Here is a 20698-nt window from a genome sequence, read left to right as displayed (position 1 = left end):
TGCACCAACAGCTGGAGAAGAAAGCGACCACACTGAGTACCTCTGGGGAATTCAATTACCAAGGATGAAAATACTTTGGCACATACACATATGGAATATCGCACAAGGTTAAAGAGTAATGCTGAATCTGTAAAACACCTCATAATAGGGAGGAACTTGGAGGACGTTAGGTTGAGTGAAATTAGTTAATAAATAACAGAAGGAAAAATATTGTATAAGATCCCTATTGGAAAAAATCAGGGAAAAAATCATACTAAAAGAAACATTCTTTGATGTCTACCATGGGTGGGAGGGGAAGTCACCAGGTACAGGGTAGAAAAGTGTTATGTTTGAGGGAAGGCAATATACAGTAAGAGGGCGGTTGGCAACAAATGATGGAGGCAGAGGAAGACACTGGGAGGTCTGAAAGACTTAAAGGTCTGACAGGATATTTGTATATGTTTTTGTTGCCTTTGCTTCAAATATACCCATGAATGTAAAGCATACAGGGAGCAAAGTTATTAAAGTACTTGGAGTGAGTTGCTGTACCTGAGTGCTCTGGGTCATAATCTCAGAGGGCACCAAGGTCAACTGGCATGACAGTTCACAAAGACAATGTTCTATATGCTACTTGGGTGAGTAGTACCTGGGATCTTAACAGCTCATGAGTGGTTATCTAAGGTGCAAGGTCTTGCCCTTGTGGAGAAAAGATGAATGATGAAAAATTGTGAAACACCGAAACAATTAATTCAACAAATTAATGGGCCATGCAAATACTAGTTCCAGAACTTGGAGACCAGAAAAATTAGGTGTCTGGCTACCCCCACCATTTGCTCTGAAAGTGATCACATCAGAAGGTCTTGGATAGGGTAGGAGAAAAATGTGGAACAAAATTCAAAATTATAACAAAGAACAGGCTTACTAGTTGGATAGCGATTGGTGGAACCCTAAGACTATAGACTTTAGTCACCCTTTGGTTCTCAAAATTAGTCCCGTGGCTCAATTGTTAGTCAAAGAATAGACAGGTCTCTATGGGGAAGAAACCTACCACTTTCCACGGTGGTGGCACCTTTTACAGTCCAGTCTGTGAGTGTGTGTGTGAGTGTGTGAGTGTGAGTGTGTGTGTGTGTGTGAGTGTGTGTGTGTGAGTGTGTGTGTGTGAGTGTGTGTGTGTGTGAGTGTGTGTGTGTGTGTGTGTGTGTGAGTGTGTGTGTGTGAGTGTGTGTGTGTGAGTGTGAGTGCGTGAGTGTGAGTGTGTGTGAGTGTGTGTGTGTGTGTGTGAGTGTGTGAGTGTGTGCGTGCGCGCGCATGTGTTTAACTCTGCTATTAGTGTTCGTTGTCGTTTTGGTTTGCATCACTCTGGTGACATCTCTTCATAGGGCTTTCAGGTGTCTGGATAGCTTCCGTGGTGAAATGTCTGTTCATGTCGTCTGTCTATTTGTTAATTACTTGTGATTTTTTTTCTGGTTAAGGTGACTTTTCTATAAATTTTAGAGATTTGTCCCTAGTTTGATACATCATTACCAAAAATTTCCCCCATCCACGGCCTCTCATTTTACTCTTTTGGTAAAATCTTTTTATTGACCTTTATAAACCTTAGGAGGTCCCAGTCACCTCATTTATCCTCTGAGGTTTGTGTATTTTCAGTTGTGGTTGATAATATATTTATGCCATGCTTTAGGGATCCTCCACTCGCCCTTATTTTCCCACTGTTGATTTCTATAGTTCTGGGTTTGAAGTTGGGTCTTTGATCCCCCTTGAGCTCATTTTTGTACATGGTGTGAGATGTGGGCTCTGTTTCATTCTGCAAATGGACATGCAGTTTTGCTAGCACCCCTGTGAAGAGACCATCTCTTCTCCATGTAATGTGTATACACCTTTGTCAAAGAGAAACTAACTGCAGGTAGATGGATTTACCTCTGGGTTCTCAGTCCTGATTTATTATTCTACACGTCTGTCTTGAACCAGTAACGGGTCGTTTCGACTACTTTGGCGGAGTCGTAAGTTTGGAGAAACGGAAGCAAGAGACCTGCTTTGTCCTTTTGAGCAGTGGCTCGCTTATCTGGGTTCTCGTTCCTTTCCACGTAAAGCTGCTCGTTAGTTTCCCATCTTTTAGAGAATGATAATTTGAATATGGATTTGGATTGCAATATAAATTTGTAATCACTTTGGGTAGTTTTGATATTTTCACAAGGTACATTCTTTCTATCAAGGAACAGGGTATATTCTTCCCTATATGTAGATCTTATTTGGTTTCTTGCAGTAGTGCTTTATAATACTCCTTGGGTGGGTCTTTTGTTTCTCTGGTGAGATTTACTTGTGTTTCATCTTTGGGGCTGCTAATGTAAATGGTATTTTTCTTTCCAAAAAATTTTCTTTTCAGAGCTCTCTTTGTTCATTTACAGGAATTCAACTGGTTTTTCTATGTTGATCTTTTACCCTGCCAGGTTGCTGAATCTTTCAATTCATTCCAACACTTTTTTTTTTGTTGGGTCTTTGGAGTTTTTGATGTATAGGATCCTATCATCTGAAAATAGAGTTTGCCAATTAGATGTCTATAATTTCCATTTTTTGAATCATAGCATTGGCTAAGCCTCCCAGCATCATATTGAAAAAAATGCCGGTAAAAGCCCCCTTGTTTGGTTAACATTTACAAGGGGACTGCTTTCTGCTCCTCTCTGCTGAGAGTAATGCTGGCTTTTGGTTTTATAGGTTGAAGAATTTTCCTCTATTCTTATTTTGTTGGGTGCATTTAAAAAAAATCATTTTATTGGGAGTTTGTACAACTCTTATCACAATCCATCCATCCATCCATTGTATCAAACACATTTGTACATTTGTTGCCATCAACATTCTCAAAACATTTGCTTTCTACTTGAACCCTTGGTATCAGCTCATTTCTTGAACCCTTGGTATCAGCTCCTCATTTCCCCCTCTCTCCCCAACTCCCTCCTTCACAAACCTTTGATAATTTATAAATTATTATTTTGTCATATCTTACACTGTCCGATGTCTCCCTTCACCCCTTTACTGTTGTCCGTCCCCCAGGGAGGGGGGCATTTGTAGATTCTTGTAATCAATTCCCCTTTTCTACCCCACCTTCCCTCCACCCTCCCAGTATTGCCACTCTCACCACCAGTCCTGAAGGGTTCATCTATCCGGGATTCCCTATGTTTCCAGTTCCTATCTGTACCAATGTACGTCCTCTGGTCTAGCCAGATTTGTAAGGTAGATTTGGGATCATGATCGTGGGGAGAGGAAGCATTTAAGAACTAGAGGAAAGTTGTATGTTTCATCGTTGCTACCCTGACTAGCTCATCTCCTCCCCGAGACCCTTCTGTAAGGGGGTGTCCAATTGCCTACAGATAGACTTTGGGTCTTCACTCCACACTCCCCCTCATATACAATGATATGATTTTTTGTTCTTTGATTTCTGATACCTGATCACTTCAATACCTCGTGGTCACACAGGTTGGTGTGCTTCTTCTATGTGGGCTTTGTTGCTTCTGAGCTAGATGGCTGCTTGTTTAACTGTAAACCTTTAAGACCTCAAATGCTGTATCTTTTGACAGCCTGGTACCATTAGCTTTCTTCACTACATTTGCTTATGTACACATTTGTCTTCAGTGATCATGTTGGGAAGGTGTGCATCATGGAATGACAATTTAATAGAACAAAGTGTTTTAGCATTGAGGAAGTACTTGAGTTGAGGTCCAGTGTCCATCTGCTGCCTTAATACTAAACCTATAAATATATACATGTAGATCTATTTTCCCATCATCCTATATAAATATATTTATATATGTATATGCCTGTATTTAAAATTCTATAAATGTCCTTTGCCTCCTAGTTCTTTCTTCTATTTCCTTTTACTTTCCTCTTGTCCCACCATCATGCTCAGCCTTTATTTGGGTTTCAGTAATTTCTCTCAGTTACATTCCCCTTGATGAATCCCTACCAGGCCTCTCATACCCTCCTCACCATTGATTTTGGATCACTTGTTGTTCCTTTGTCCCTGGGTTTGTTAACACTACTTCCTTTCCCCACCTCCCCCTCTCCCATGTCCCCCTGGAACCAAGGGGTCTGCTGTTTTCTCCTGCAGACATTTCATCCAGCCTATTTTATCTAGATAGACCTGCAGAGAAAATAATATGCACACACACAAAAAGGCACAGCAAGACAAAGCGACAAAAGAGAACACAACGACGACAACAACAAAGAAAACCAATGACCAAGAAAAAAAATAATTATAGAAAAAACCTGTAGATAGATCAAGTTCTGATTCTTGACATCTAGGCTTGTCCTCCAGTCGAGTCTGAGGTGCCGTGCTCTGGCCCCCGAGTCTATCCTTTGCACTCCCTCAGGAGCTCCCTGCTCTGCTCCCCCCGTTACTCTGCTGCAAGCCTTTAGTGTTTTGCCTCGGTGTCAGGGTCAGTCTGGGCCAGTCCCGCCACTGAGTCTCCAGTGTTGTCCTCCATAGGACCATGGGTCAGCGAGGGACATAGTGTCTCATGGGGGGATCAGCCGTATGGTCCACTCTGTACATTGGCTGTTTGGAGTGGGGATATCGTCCTCCAGGCTTGGTGGGCCTGTTTTTGTTTTTTTAAAATCAGGAATGGATATTGGATTTTGCTAAATGTTTAAAAAAATTGGTTATGGATTGTGTAGTTTTCAGTTGATATAATTATGTGGTTCTTTTATTTATGTGATACATTATGCTGATTGTCCACAATTTTGTGGGTTGCTTTTCTATTGTTGAGCCATCCTTACAAATTGTTTATAAGTCCCACTTGGTCATGTGTATTACTTTTGATATTTTTTTGGATTCTATTAGCTAGCATTTTGTTGAGAATTTTTACATCTATGTTCATGAGTGATAATGGTCTATAAATTTCATTGTTTAGTGATATCTTTGCCTATGAGATATGAGAGCCTTACTGAGTTCACTCAGGTGCTAACAGGGACAGCTCATCTATGTGCAGGAGAATGTGGTCAGAGCTAGTGGAAGAACATTGTAATGGCCTGAAGGACACTTACATTGTTCCCAGGGCACAGGGAGCAGAAGTGTAGCATGCCATCATGAGCATAGGACCTGAGGCTGGACCCCCATGTAAATCAAGCTTCCCTATCATCTGTAAAGAGCCCTGGTGGCATAGTGGGTTATGCATTTGGCTGCTAACAGAAAGATTGGCAGTTCAAAGCCACCAGTTGCACCATGGGAGAAAACTGAGGCTTTCTACTCCCATAAAAAGTTACAATCTCAGAAACCCACGGGAGCAGTTCTACTTTGTTCTGTAGGGTCTCCATGGATATTTTTTTCTCTGAATATGACTATTTTGTCCCAAGAAAGAATTTCTGTTGTTGTTTAATTTTAGATTGTGGAGGCAGATCATTCTTGAATGAGTGGCAGAGAAGTGGAGGGCTGGGAATTTTAAGTAAAAGAAGGCTAGCAGCAAGGTTGGGGTCAAAGACTGAGAAAAAATGATCCTCTTTTGCACCTTTCCACTCAGCCCCTGCCACCTGCTTTGGGGGTGGGGGGTGGAGACACCTGTCAACAGGAACTGACTTTACCACAATCCAAAGATAGGTCCACATTCCCAACTGGCCTCTTCTCTCTGGTGGAGATGTTTCAGGGGCCAAGGATAGAGGCCTTCTCATATATCTACCCCCAGAGCCCCCGTCTCCTAGTTTGCTCCGTAATTTGTGATTTTTAGGGGCACATTCAGCAGGGTGTGTAGTAAGCTGCCGAGACAGCAGTGAAGCCCTAAGTCTATCCTCCCGGAACCCTCTCTACACCTGCCCATAGGGCCATCTAGCCACTTCTCCTCTTTGAACTTGGCCAGAAATGACTAATTTATCAGTTTGGACCAAAACCAAAATGCAATGTATTAGCTGATGTGTATGTATAAGGGGGTGGTGTCAGATATAAGGTGTTCTTTGGAAGATGGACTTACTCTCTTTCTCTGAAGCACATTTCTGGGGACTCTGGCACGGAGAGAGAAAGGGACTTCTTCTACAAGGCTCGTTCTACATCCTCCAGTGCTGGTCTCATTCAGATTTACACCACCACCCCCTCCAGCCCCGAATAAATTAAGCAAGTCTCCAGTACCTTGGACGACTAGGGCTACCTCCCCACCATGACTGTAGCCCTTCCTCTCCTCTAATAAGAGCATCCCACGGGAGAGGCTAATAAGCAAAAACAAGAGCCCTCATGAGGGCCTTCCATAGGAACAGAGACTGCGTGAACCCTAATTACTGGCCCTGAATTATTCTTTTCTAGTTTCAAAGGAGCAAATCTCTGAGGTCCTTATTAAAACCAAGGGAACTTCTAAAGAACAGAGAGGTGAGAATTTCTGAGTCACTTTGCATGGGCAGGAAGATAAACAGGTCCTGAGGACCCCTGAACCCTGCATGAGGTCAGCTGGCAACTGTGACCGTGGAGCATCTGACAATGTCTGCAGGGCTTTCTCTTTTCCACGTTTCTTTGATGTTCACCACCGCCCTGTTGAGGTAAGCATTACCTCACACCTGTGGAAAGGACCGAGTCTGAGAGTGACTGGGGAGGGGGGAAAGGCATTCTGACCACAAACCAAATCAAGCACCCAGCAAGGAGGACGTGGCGGTCCATTCATTAATGAATTCATCCCACAAGTACTTATAGGTTGCTGCCATGTGTCCCACATGGTGTGGGGAGCTGGCAGGCAGCAGAAGGGACAAGGCAGACCTGAGCCAGACCCTTGTGGATCTTAGTCAGGAGGACATTTCCTGACTGCCACTCCCTGGCAAGACACTATGGGCAAAAAACAAGTGCACCTTAGCCCCCCTCAATCGAAGACTTTCCAATGTGCAGACATCCTCCTATTCTGAGCTCCCAGCATCCCGAGCTTCCCTCTCCCACAGTCATTGCCACTGTGCATTCCGTAGCGTCAGAGACCAGCCCTGTGATTGGCTCCTGGGGGGAGGGGGGAGGATCCAGCAACAGCTGCCAACTCTGCTTAGCACAATGATAACTGAGGTTGTTGAGGGGCACAGGATGGAAGAGGGATGGGGAACCAAAAACATGACTGGGAGGAAGAGAGAAGACGGATGAAAATGACTGAGGGAGGTTTAACAGTGGGTTGTGTAGTCTTGGCTGAAAGCAACATTGTGCAGGTGATAGATAGCATTTTTCAATCCGTGAGGTCATGAGTCAGCACAAGTACAGGGCCTCGCATGAGCAGATATCTGCACTGAAGTCCGGACACCTATGTAGGGCCCAGCAGACCTTCCTATGTTAAAAATGAAAACCCAAAGAAATTAAAACGAAATTTATTCTGAGAAATTATTCTATATGCTTATAAGGAGATATACTATTCTGAGTCCAATGAAAAGCAAATGGCTCAAAGTAGGCTAGTTACAAGGAGCCTTGGCATGGGGTTATGCATTGTACTACTAACTGCAAGGTCAACTGTTCAAAACTACTAGTTACTCCACGGGAGAAACTTGGAGCTCCCTACTCCGGTAAAGAGTTACAGTCTGGGAAACCCATAGGGACAGTTCTATTAAGTGAGTTTTGGATTTTGTTCTGTTTTGGGTCCTTGGGTAGCACAACAGTTGGAAGGTTCGAGGTTTGAGCCCATCCAGAGATGCTTTGGCAGAAAAGTCAGGCAATATGCTTCTAGAACACTGGTTCTCAACCTTCCTCATGCCGCGGCCCATTCATACAGTTCCTCCTGTTGTGGTGATCCCCAACCATAACATTACTTCCTGTGCTACTCTATCACTGTCATTTTGCTACTGTGATGACTCGGGCTACCCCTGTGGAAGGGTCATTCGACCCCCAAACGGGTCACAACCCCCAGGTTGAGAACCGCTGTAGAAGGTCACAGTCTTGAAAACTCAATGGAGTTCTCCTGAGTCAGAATTGACTTCTGGGCAACTGGCTGGGGTCTTTATTTCTAAGGTCAAGGTGCCAACCATGGTGTTGGTAGCTGCAGTGGCAGAGGGGAGAGAAGCCCAGTCCCTATCCTCCAGAGAATCCAACCTAGTAGGGGAAAGAGAAATATAAAGGCAGTTACGGGATCACAAGGGAGAACTGCAGAACAGAGTTTCACATGCTCCTAGACTTCAGCCTTTCTGGAGCCAGCAAGCGTGGTACATGAACCCGACACTGTTGCTCTGAGATAATCTTTATATCTTAGACCCAAAGGACCGCCCTGACCTCATGTTAACACTCAGCAATAGCTTAACTGTTCTGCTGTGCTCTCCTGGCGAGTTGGTAGTTGGAATCTACCAGCCACCCTTCAGGAGAAAGATAAGGCTTTCTGCTCGGGTAAAATTGACAGTTGCAGAAGCTCCAGAGAGCCGGTCGCCTCTGTCTCGAGAACAGGGCTGTTGCGAGTGGGAATCAGCCGGGTGGTAGTGGATTTGATCTGGAGTAAGAAAAGGCGGTCTGGAGCATGTGCTCTTTGAAAAATTGGAATTAACTTGACAAGAACAAGGCAAAAGATTAGAAAAGAACTTTAGGGACTTCTTGGAAGATGGCCAACCGGGGGACCCACATACTCTGAGAGCTCTTTCAAAAAAGGCGGGTTTGGTGTCCAGGTAGCCGAGTGGTAGGAGTCTGGTGAGTGAAATATCCCCACGGGACAGCACCCCACCCCCACCCCTTGCATTTGTCGTGAGCCGGAGCCTCGGTGATCCAGGTCCCGATTTGTGGGACATCTCAGGTCACTAGGCTGCTACTATTGCGACTAGGTATAGCCCCACTAGGTAGAGCCCCACTCCATCCGCACACCAGGACCCCACGCCCAGAGTCACTTGGTTGCTCTGCCGAGACACGTGCAGTGGTGCTGGGACCCCCTGCAGCAGCTGTCTACTCGCAGGACTCCACTAGGAGAGAAGCTTCCCTTTCCAGCAGTTCCCCTCCCCTCATGTGGCAGCGATCTGCCCTTAGGCCCGAGTCCCTCCCTCCATTCATCCAAGGCCTGGGTAACTAACCTGCAGGCTACCGGAGACTGTCTGGGTGAGCCCCATGGGGGACCATCCACCCCCCATTGCTGCCTAAGACCTCTCCACTGGCACCCCGCTTGCTAGCCTCCCACCCCTGTCAGCCTAGCTCCCGCTCCACTCCTGGCTCGAGAAGCAGAGCCATGCACTTCCTGCCAGCAGCACAAGCCTGCAGCCAGAACCCATCCTGCTTCTATTCTCCACACTGCGTTTCCGCTGGAGCCACTTCAGGTTGGCCTGAGTGACAGCGGTGCCCAGCACCAGCTTCTAAGCCTGCCACAGCCCTTCCCAGCCCGCACAGGAGGCGGGCGCTGGGGCCTGTGCCTTCCTCACCACTCCTTGTGGCCCCAGCCTTTACCAGCTGGTGCAGGAGGCCCGCCTCTGTAGCCGTTCCGCACAGGTTCAACTCCACAGGCCTGAAGGGACCTGGGAGGGCTTACTGATCTGAAGAGCACCCCACCCTGCCCCCACATAATCCGGCTGCGGAGCCCAGATCAGCACCACATCCTGTGGCAGTGATGCCTCCCCCACCTCCGCCTTCTATTAGGCATCACTAGAACTTAGAGGGAAAAGAAGGGGGAAATATATATATATATGCACACACACACATACACACATACACACATACACATACATCTTTTATCTCATACTGATCTTTCTCTTTTCTTTCTTTTACTTTCTGTATTGTCTTTTCTCTCTTCTTTCTTCCTCCTTTTTCATTATTGCTAGTACTTCTCTTCTGACCCTTTTCTATAGGTTTTCCTTCTATCTCTTTTTTTCTTCTCCTTCCACTTCGACTCTTATCACTTTTCTCTTCTATAGCTTTTTCTTCTTCCTCTATCTCCATTTTTTCTTTTTCTTCCAAAATTTGTTAAAAATAATTTAAAAAAATTTTAACCTTTAAAATTTTTTTATTACTAAACAAAAAGAAGTGCTACTAAGGGTACCCTGACAAATCAGGCCAAAGCAGCCTGGGGGCACTCACTGAGGCTCCAGCCCCCATTCCAGTCGCTGAAACATCTCACCACTGCGGGTCACTAAGCCTTCGGGGAACTCTGCCTACACAGCAGTCTGACCCATCCTTATAGTAGGTCACAGGCAGTCGCTGAAATAATCCTTAACAGTAACACAGATAAGGTTCCCCTGGCCTCCCAGAAACATGAACCCTATGAAAGGATCGAGCAAAAATCAACAGACCACATTGCTCCCAACCAAAAAAAAAAAAATAACACAGAGAGATGAAACATAGTAGAAACAGATACAGATCTGCCACAGAAGGAAATCTTCAGAAGTCTGCTTGCAGTGATACAGGAGCTGAGAGAAGCAACCCAGAACAAGGATGCAATGATAGAGGAGATGAAGTCCATAATAGAGTGAATGAAGTCCACAATAGGGGGGATGAAGTTCACCCACCCAAGGGAACTGCAGGAGCTAACAGAGGAGGTAGCAGAAGCCACACACACGGTCACAGAACTTACGATTAGGCTTGAGGAAGCAGAGAACTGTATCAGTGATCATGAGGACACTCAAACAGACCTAAGCAAGTGAGAAAGACAATCAGATAGGAAAATTAAAGAAACAGAAGATAGCTTGAGATCAATGACAGATGCTATAAAGAGGAATAATATTCGAATAATTGGTCTACTGGAGCACAATACAACAACACGATGGACAAGATATCAAAGGAATTTCTGGAAAAAAACTTTCCCACGCTAACAAGGGAGAACAAGGCACTCATACAGGAAGCAGAAAGGATGCCAGCCGGACTAGACCCCAAGAAGAACACACCAAGACATATAATAGTAAAAATATCCAACTTAGAAGAGAAAATTTTACAAGCAGCAAGAGAAAGGAAGACAGTCACATACAAAAGAGCACAGGTAAGAATATGTACAGACCTATCAGCAGATACCATGAAGAGGAGGAGAGAATGGAGCAACATCTTCCAAAAAGTTGAAAGAAAAAAATGCCTCCCCCAGAATCCTGTACCCTGCCAAGTTATCCATCAAGATAGATGGTTTGAGAAGGGTCTTCCAGGACAAGGAAAGACTCAAAGAATATGCTGCAAGACACCCGACCCTGCAGAACATACTGGCTGACTCACTATGGCCAGAGGATCAACCTCCACCAAGAACAAACAGGAGACCACCATATAGCCCATCTCTATCTAGAAGCCAACATGCCAGTAACAATTACCAGGACAACAGGGTCTCAGATGGAAAAGAGGACAAGATATAAACTCTCCACTCACACAGCACACTGATATGAAGTGAGATAGGTAAAGACCCAAAACACAAAACAGGGTACGACAACTATGAATCCACAGATAGTGATAACAACTCTGAAATCCAATGGACTCAATTCGTACATTAAAAGAAAAAGGCTTGAGGACTGACTCAGAAAACATAATCCATCAATCTGTTGCCCACAAGAGACACATCTTAAGCACACAGACAAGAATATGTTAAGACTATGGGGTCGACAGAAAGTTTACCAATCTAATTGTAACTCATAAAAGGCAGCGGTGGCTATCTTAATCTCTGACAAAATGGACCTCAAGATTCAAACCATAAGAAGAGACAAAGAGCGACACTACATAATGCTCAAAGGTTCAGTAAAACAAGAAGAGATTAGCATAAAGATTATTTACACTCCTAACAATGGTGTGGCGAATTTCGTCAAAGTATTAAAAAGATGAAAACAGAAATCACAGACTCAACAATCATAGTAGGTGACTTTAACACTCCACTATCAGAGAAAGACAGATCACTGGGAAAGAAGCTCCGTAAAGAGGCAATAGAGCTAAACAACGTAATTGGGCAACAGGGCCTAATAGATACTTATAGAGCTTTCCATCCATGCAAAGGATTTCACATTCTTCTCAAGTTCGCATGGATCTTTTTCAAGAATAGACCACATGCTGGGACACAAGTCCAGCCTGAGTAAACTCAAACACATAGATATTATCCAGACATCTTTCTCAGATCACCATGCCATAAAGCTGGAGATTAATAAGAACATGTCCAGAAAAGCAAGGACAACCAATTGGAGGATGAACAAAGAACGGGTACAGGCCAGATTAGAGAGGATATTAGGAAGTTTCTAGAAACTAACAAGAAATAGAATACAACGTATCAAAACTTATGGGACACTGGGAAGGCAGTTACCAGAGGTAGCTTGATATCATTAAATGCATATATGATAAAAGAAGAGAGACATGACAGATATGTTAACACAAAACCTCCACCAACTAGAACAGAGTTAGCAGAAAAACCCCTCCAATAGCAAGAGAAAAGAAATAATAAAAATCAGGGCAGAGTTAAACCAGTGGGAAGACAAGAGAACAATGCAAAAGATAAATGCAGCTAAAAGCTAGTTCTACAAAAGAATTAACAAAATTGACAGTCCTCTGGCAAAGCTTACTAAGGATAGAAAGGAGCAAACATCAATAGCCGGGATGAGGGATGAATCAGGGGCAATAACAACAGACCCCAGTGAGATTAAAAGGATAATCACAAAGTACTATGAAGGTCTGTATTCTAATGAATTCCAAAACATGGAAGACATGGATAAATATTTAGAAAAACAGTGTCTCCCTAGATTATCTCAGACACAGGTCAAGAACCTCAACAAACCAAAAGCAAAAGAAGAATAGAAAGGGTCATCAAAAACCTACCAACAAAAAAGCTCCAGGGCCAGATGGTTTCATAGCAGAATTCTACCAAGAATTCAGGGAAGAGTTGACACCAACCCTCCACAAAGTATTCCCTAACACAGAAGAGGATGGCAAACTCCCAAACTGATTTTACGAAAGCAGCATTACTTTGATACCCAAACAGGACAAAGACCCCACAGGTATAGTGAATTACAGACCACTATCTCTAATGAACATAGATGCAAAAATCTTTAACAAAATATTGGCCAATAGAATACAAAAGTATATAAAACATATCATCCACCATGACCAGGTAGGATTCACCCCAGGGATGCAGGGATGGTTTAACATCCGAAAATCCATCAATATTATACACCACATTGAGAAGAAAAAAGATAAAAACCATATGATAATATCCATAGATCCAGAAAAAGCAGTTGACAACATCCAATGCCCATTCCTAATCAAGACACTCATTAAGATAGGATTGAAAAGTAAGTTCCTCAAGCTGATACAAGCTATCTATGAAAGACCAATGGCCAACATCATAGTCAATGGAGAAAAGACAAGAACAATCCCACTGAAAAATGGTACAAGACAAGGATGCCTCATGTCCCCACTTCTATTGAATGTCGTTTTGGAGGTTCTGGCTAAAAACATAAGACAGCGGAAGGACATCAAAGGGATCCGAATGGGAGAGGAGGAGGTGAAACTTTTGCTAGTTACAGACATGATCCTGTAAATTGAAAACCCCAAAAGCTCCACAGCTGGAGTACTTACAGCAATAGAGGAATATGGAAGAGTGGCAGGATACAAGACCAATAAACAGAAGTCGGTAGGTTTTCTATACACACCGGACAGGACCATGGATGAGGGGATTAAGAAGTAAGTACCCTTCACAGTAGCTAAGAACAAACTGAAATACCTAGGAATATATTTCACAACAACAACAAAAAAGCAACTAAAGACCTTATACAAGGAAAACTATAAGATCCTACTACAGGAAACCAAAAGCAACCTCCACAAATGGAAGAATATCCCCTGCTCGTGGATTGGAAGGCTTAACATAGTAAAGATGACAATCCTACCTAAAGTACTTTACAAGTTCAATGCTATACCAATTCAAATACCTTCAACCTTCTTCAAAGAATTGAAAAAACTGACAACCAATTTCATATAGAAAGGGAAGAAACCCAGAATTAGCAGAGAACTCCTCAAGAAGAAGGACACAGTTGGAGGACTCGCCTTACCCGATTTTAATGCCTATTACACAGATACCGTGGTTAAAACAGCATGTACTGGCACAATGGCAGACACCCAGACCAGTGGAAAAGAATAGAAAGCTCAAGAGTAAAATCATCAGCACATAGACAACTGATCTTCGACAAGGGTCCTAAAAACATCAAGTGGGAAGCAGATGCCCTTTTTAACAAGTGGGGCTGGAAAAAATGGATATCCATATGTAGAAAGATGAAACAAGACGTTTACCTCACCCCATGCACAAGAATAAACTCAAGGTGGATCACAGACCTAGAAGTTAAACCCCAAACCATCAGGGCCATCAAGAAAGGAATTGGGACTAACCTCAGAGCACTGGCCCTGGGAACTCATAGGCTCACTGCAATAGGAAAGGGTACACATACAGGTGAACTGGAAATCAACAAATGGGACTTAATAAGAATAAAACACCCATGCACCTCCAAAGACTTCACCAAGAGGGTGACAAGACAACCCAAACACTGGGAGAGGATTTTTAGTAATGACACATCAGACAAAGGGCTCATTACTAAAATCTATAACACCATCATGACCTGCAAAATGAGGAAAACAGTTAACCCCCAAAGGAAGTGGGCAAAAGAAGTGAAAAGAACTTTCACTAGGAAAGAGACCCATATGGCCAATAAGCATATGAAAAAGTGTTCCAGGTAATTAGCCATAAGAGAAATGCAAATCAAAACAATCATGAGATACCACCTAACACCCCTGAGGCTAGCCCAAGTCAGCAAATCAGAGAGCAACAAGTGTTGGAGGGGCTGTGGTGAAGTAGGAACCCTCTTCCACTAATGGTAGTTGTGTAGATTTGTTCAGCCACTGTGGAAAGCAATCTGACAATACTTAAAGAAAATGGAAATTGATCTACCTTATTACCCAGCCATCCCTCTACTGGGCATCTACCTGGTGGAATCAACAAATAAAACATGACCAGTCATCTGCGCTCCAATGTTTACTGCAGCACAATTCACAATTGCAAAGACTTGGAAACAGCCTAGGCTTCCATTGATAGATGAGTGGACTAGTAAACTCTGGCACATATACACAATGGATTACTATGCAGCACTGAAAAGAATGGACGATCACATGAAACACGTTGTTTCATGGGAAGTTCTGGAAGGAATCATGTTAAGGGCGGTAAGCCAAACTCAAAAGGACAGGTATAACATGAGTTCCCTGAGGTAAGTACAATCAGCATGCCAGGAATAGAAGAATAAACATCTATCTCGCAATAAACGGGTGGAAGCATAGATAGTTGGAGGAAGGGCAGGTCACACCTAGGGAGGTACATGAGAGTCAAACATAAATAAGGAGAAGGTGGGCAGGTGGAGGGAGAAACAGGGTGGGGGGAAGCCAACTTGATGGGAACAGGGTACTAACCCACCCATGGAGAGAGTATTGGTTGTATCTCCAGAGAACTGGAACATGTGTACGGACCCCACCATGACATGCCAAACCAGGAGGGCAACATAACGTGCGGAGGAATCCACAAAGAGACTGAACCATATGCCAGCCCTAACCAGAATTAGCCCGACCCCCACCATCAAAGGGAGTACCACAAAAAATGAAAATAGATCGCCTGGTGTGGGAAAGGAACTGACCTACCACATCACAACCAGAAGGAAGCCAAAGCAAAGGAAGGAGTAAGAACGCAGCGGAACACACCTGGGCCCACCAAGCTCAGAGGACGATAGCCCAGTTCAGAGGGTCCAATGTACAGAGAGGAGCATATAGCCGGCCCCACAGCGAGATGCAACATCCTGCACTGACCATGACCCTACATGTGACAGCACCGGAGACACAATGTGGGATGTGTGACTGATTTGCCCCCACCACACTGAGGCAAAACACTGGGGGTGTGCAATGGAGCAGCGGGGGAAGCAGAGAAAGGAGGTCCTGAAGAACTATAAAGGATGGACTTTGGGGCCAGGATGTGGCACCCCATCAGATTCATCTGGAAAACACTCCTAAAGGTCAACAAACAGACCTTGAACTACTAACAGGTTTTTCTTTCTTTTTTTCTCTTCTTTTAAATTTTGTATGTCAGTGGCGTTTTTGTTTGTTAGCTTGTTGGTGTTGCTGCAGTCATCGCCATGTTCTTATGTGCCACTTTGGTGCTTTCAAAGCCATCCCCAATTTTATGCACATATTATTATCTCTGCAGGTTCACCTAGATAAGACAGGCTGGACAAACAATATGAGAAGAAAATAACAGGACCAACGGTCCAGGAGGGACATGAGAGTGTGGGAGGTAGGAGAAGGGAGGAGGAAAAGGGAAAAATGAGTGGTTCAAAACCAGTGGAGGGAGGGGATGGGAGGACTGGTAGGGAGTGACCAAGGGCAAGGTAACTGAGAGGAATTATTAAAACCAGGATGAGGGCTGAATATGGTAGTGGGACAGGAGGAAAGCATACGGAAATAGAGGAAAGGAGTAGGGCATACATAGACACCTAAATACAGACATGTACATATGTAAATATATTTATGACAATGGGGGAAAATAGACCTATGTGCATATATTTCTAGGTTTAGTAGTAGGGTAGCAGGTGGACGTTGGGCCTCCTCATGCGCATTCCCTTAATACAAGAGCACCTTGCTCAGCTAAACGGTCATTTCATGATACCCACCTTCCCGACATGATCACTGAAGACAGACGTGTACATAAGCAAATATGGTAAAGAAAGCTGATGGTGCCTGGCTATCAAAAGATATAGAATCTGGGGTCTTAAAGGCTTGAAGGCAAACAAGCAGCCACGTAGCTCGGAAGCAACAAAGCCCACAGAGGAGAAGCACAAAAGCCTGTGTGAACATGAGGTGTTGAAGGGATCAGGTAGCAGACACCAAAGAACACAAACCATCATTGTATGATCACTTTCCCCACATAAACGTTGAAGACAAAAGTGTGCATAAGTAAGTGTGGTGAAGAAGGTTGATGGTGCCCTTGGCTATCGAGAGATATAGCGTCTTGGGTCTTTAAAACTTGAAAGTAAACAAGCGGCCCTCTAGCCCAGGAGCAACAAAGCCCACATGGAAGCAGCACACCAACATGTGTGATCATGAAGGGCCAAGAGGACCAGGTTTCAAGCACCAAAGGCAGTGGAAGGGGGATCATATTATCATGAATGAGGGGAGTGTATGATGGGGGCTCAATGCCCATCTATAGACAACTGGGTAGTGGGGAGGAGATGAGTCACTCAGGGTGCAGTGTAGCAACAATGAAACTCACAACCTTCCTCTAGTTCTTAAACTCTTCCTCTCCCCAACTATCATGATCCCAATTCTACCTTGCAAACCTGGTTAGACCAGAGGATACACAGCGGTGCAGATGGGAACTGGAAACACAGGGAATCTAGGACAGAAGGACCCCTCAGGGCCAGCGGTGAGAATGGCGATATCGGGAGGGAAGGTGGGTAGAAAGGGGGGAACCTATCACAAGGATCTACATATAACCTCCTCTCTGGGGGATGGGCAACAGAAAGGTGGGTGAAGGGAGACGCTGGGCATTGTAAGATAAGATAAAATAATAATTTATAAATTATTAAGGGTTCATGAGGGAGGGGGGAGCCAGGCGGGAGGGGGAGGGAATAAAGGAAAATGAGGAGCTGATTCCAGGAACCCAAGCGGAAAGTGAATTTTGAGAATGATGAGGGCAATGAATGTATAAGTGGGTCTTACACAATTGATGTATGTATGCATTGTGGTAAGAGCCCCAATAAAATGATCTTTAAAAAAAGAACTTTAGGAGGCAGGGGTTAATGTTAACGAAGGAGGAACAACTTAGAAAGTAAGGTAGGGAATGTAAGTAATAAATGTCAGTAAATTATATGCTTGAACAAACTGAATAGACAAATCTATCTTCAACAGGATCAGTCTTTAGAGGAAGGAGTGAGTACTCAGGCAGTTCAGAGGAGGAAACGCTTGAATTGTTCTTGGAAGAAAGAGCAGGGAGTTTCCACAGGAATATGGGGCAGAGAAAGGACATGTTGAAGACAGAAAGCAGTGTGTGTGAAGGCAGGAGAAGCCCACCTCTGGCTCGAGTCTGACAGACATCTGACAAGTTGGAGTGAGATATGGCAGGATCAGGGCTACGGGGGTGGGGGTGGGGGGGTCAGTGTTCCCCATGAAGTTCTCATAGGACAGTATCCCCCCCCCCACCTTTGCTGGAAGAAAGAGAGGCTGCATTATGGGGTTGTAAACATATTCCTTGCCTTTTTCCTCACCAATACAATGTTTCCATTTTCTTAAAAACTTCTTCCAAAAAAGTCTTTGTGCTTGCCCTATGTTCTTTGGGAAAATGTACCCTTGGGAATCTAAGAAAACACTTGTCCTAACTTTCTGAGCTGACTTTCCTGCCTTGCATTTCACTGTTTTGACATACCATGCTCTCTGGAACCTATTGCCAAGCCCAAGATATGTTTTTGTTATAATTCAGTCCATAAAGTTGTCTTCATTGCCTTCCTTCGCTCTTGCTAAGAGGACGGGTGGAAAGAGTGTCTCCTTCAGCGGCTGCACTTTCCACAGTGTTTTTGGCATTCACCGACCATAAGTAAGCCGAGGCCAAGATATTTCCTTACAGCTGCAAGTGTGGAACCTTACCAAGACCTAACTTTAGCAGCCATCACAGCAAGGGGCAATTCTAGGCTCTCTCTCTCCCAGTTTCTGGACTTGAACTACAGTTTCTTCATCCATCGAGGTTGATGGTCTTCCCTTTCTCGGCTCAACTCTGAGGTATGTCTGAGTGTCTTAAACATTTGATCCCAAACCCGCCTGTGTGACATTTGAAAAGCCGCTCACAGAAGGGCCATGCAAGAGGGAAGATGTATCCAGGGTGCGGTACAGCACCGATGAAACACATAACTATCCTCTTGTTCTTTAATATTTCCTCCCCTTACTATTATGGCCCCAGTTTTTCCTCGTTAATCTTGTTAGACCTGCATGTATTCATTAATATAATGAAGATTGTCCGATACAAGATAGATAAACCTGTCAGAAATAGTAAGGGGAGCCATGATTCCATGGGGGTATGGGAAGAGAGGTGGGGGTGGGAGAAGAGGAATCGATAGTAAAGATGACTGTATCATCCCACTCGAAGGCAACAGATAAGAGAATTGCAGGTGGATGGATACAGTGGGTGGTGTAAGATATGGCGAAATAATAATTATTATTATTTATAAGAATAAGGGTTCCTGGGGGGCAGGGTGGGAGAGAGAGGGGATAAAAGGGAGCTAATATCAAAAAGTTCAAGTAGAAAGAAATGTTTTGAAAATGATGGTGGCAGTAATTGTACAATTATGCTTGATCTAATTGAATTATGGATTATTATCATATCTGTAAGTGCTCCCAAATAAAAATGATTTTTAAAAGAACCATAACTTGCATCTATTGACAGACCTGGAGCAGTTACTGTCTGCTCTTAAGGTTTCCTACAGATGCAAGAGAGAATGTCCTCGCGCTTTCTGCCTGCCTGCCTGTGGCAGCCATGATTGAATAGGGGAGGACAGTGATGAAAGAAAAAAGAAAAAAAAAAAGAACCATAACTTAAGAAAAATCATTTTATTTCATGACTAATAGTATGCTTTATTTTATTTTTTGAAAACACCCTTACCGAGACTAAGACAAATGTGTTACTGAGAGAACTTGTCTGCAGCCGCGCATGGATCATGTCTTATTCATAATCAACCCAAGCATGTATGAACTGGAAACCTGGTTGGAATATCTTGACTTACTGCTTACATGTGCTTCACACATGATGGATTAAACATCCTAAGAATCCATAAGAGTTCAATGTTAAGTCTATAAAACAGCTATTAGATTCAAGTACTCTTATAGCGTTGCCCTATAGGACACGATCATTTTCTTATCTTGTTCTTGTGTGTTCAGCTTTCTTCATTGTAAATGCACATGCAGACCCACAAACCTCACCATCCATACTTGGTTTCTATAGTAAATTCTCAAAGCATAGGAAATTTTTCCTGCCTCGATAGTATCTTACAAAGCCCCACATATTGCTATGCACAAAGGCTTCACATCCTGAAATGTCTCAGAAAGCAAAGAATGTGGTAGGTGACTCACTATTTCACAGGTTTCGCTCATTAGTGACCCAGCCTGGTTGCCTTACTCTCTGGTGTGCTAGAGGCACCAGATTCTCACATCTAAGAAGTAAATGCCTAAGGAGAAATGGAACAGTGTGGAGGATCCTTAAAAATAAAAGGAAAGAAAGGAATTGCAATTTACTCAGAGTGCATCATGCGTCTTAACTCAGCCACAGAGAAATCCCAATTCATGCAAAAATAATTTCATCTTCGTTATTTCAAAATCCAGTGGGTGTCTGGTAATTTTATTTCTCCTTTCCCGAAATGAGAAAAAAGATCCGTGCCTGTGTCTTAATAACACATTCCTCTTGGTCTCCCTGAAATGTTTCATTCGTAACTGCATTTGATTGCACTGCACCCTGACTCTGGTCCCCCTGCTGAGACGCTTGCAGGCCATTATTAATGTGGCCCCTTCAGGGGCTGTAATTTGGAACTCAATTTGCCATAAAATTGTCCTAAGTGTCACCTTAGTAATTGGAGACCACGTGACCCGTGAAACACATTGAACTGAAAGATGGCACTTCGTGGAAATTCATGTCAAATTTCCCCCAATAGGAAAAAGGCACTAGCCATTGTACCTGAAGAGAATTTCACTGTGTCTCAGACACAGTGCGGGGTCAAGAGGAGGCTGCTCCACCCGCCCTCCTGGAGCTGAGCCTCCAGGGGTCAGAGCACAGCTTTCAGGCAGTCAACCTTGAACCCCGCTCAATCC

At 43.9% G+C, this 20698-nt stretch overlaps 1 non-coding gene across 1 annotated transcript; it reads left to right on the top strand.

The window, feature by feature from the left end:
• The first annotated feature begins 19267 nt into the window (after positions 1–19267).
• LOC142437660 (small nucleolar RNA SNORA31) lies at positions 19268–19397 on the top strand. Its single transcript, XR_012782203.1, has one exon. It is a non-coding gene; the product is annotated as a small nucleolar RNA SNORA31 (small nucleolar RNA).
• Positions 19398–20698: the final 1301 nt, after the last annotated feature.

Source organism: Tenrec ecaudatus, chromosome 1, assembly GCF_050624435.1.
Source record: "Tenrec ecaudatus isolate mTenEca1 chromosome 1, mTenEca1.hap1, whole genome shotgun sequence".
In the NCBI taxonomy this organism is placed as follows: Eukaryota; Metazoa; Chordata; class Mammalia; order Afrosoricida; family Tenrecidae; genus Tenrec; species Tenrec ecaudatus.
Note: the sequence above shows the minus strand (reverse complement) of the source record. Positions and strands in the feature narration are given on the sequence as shown.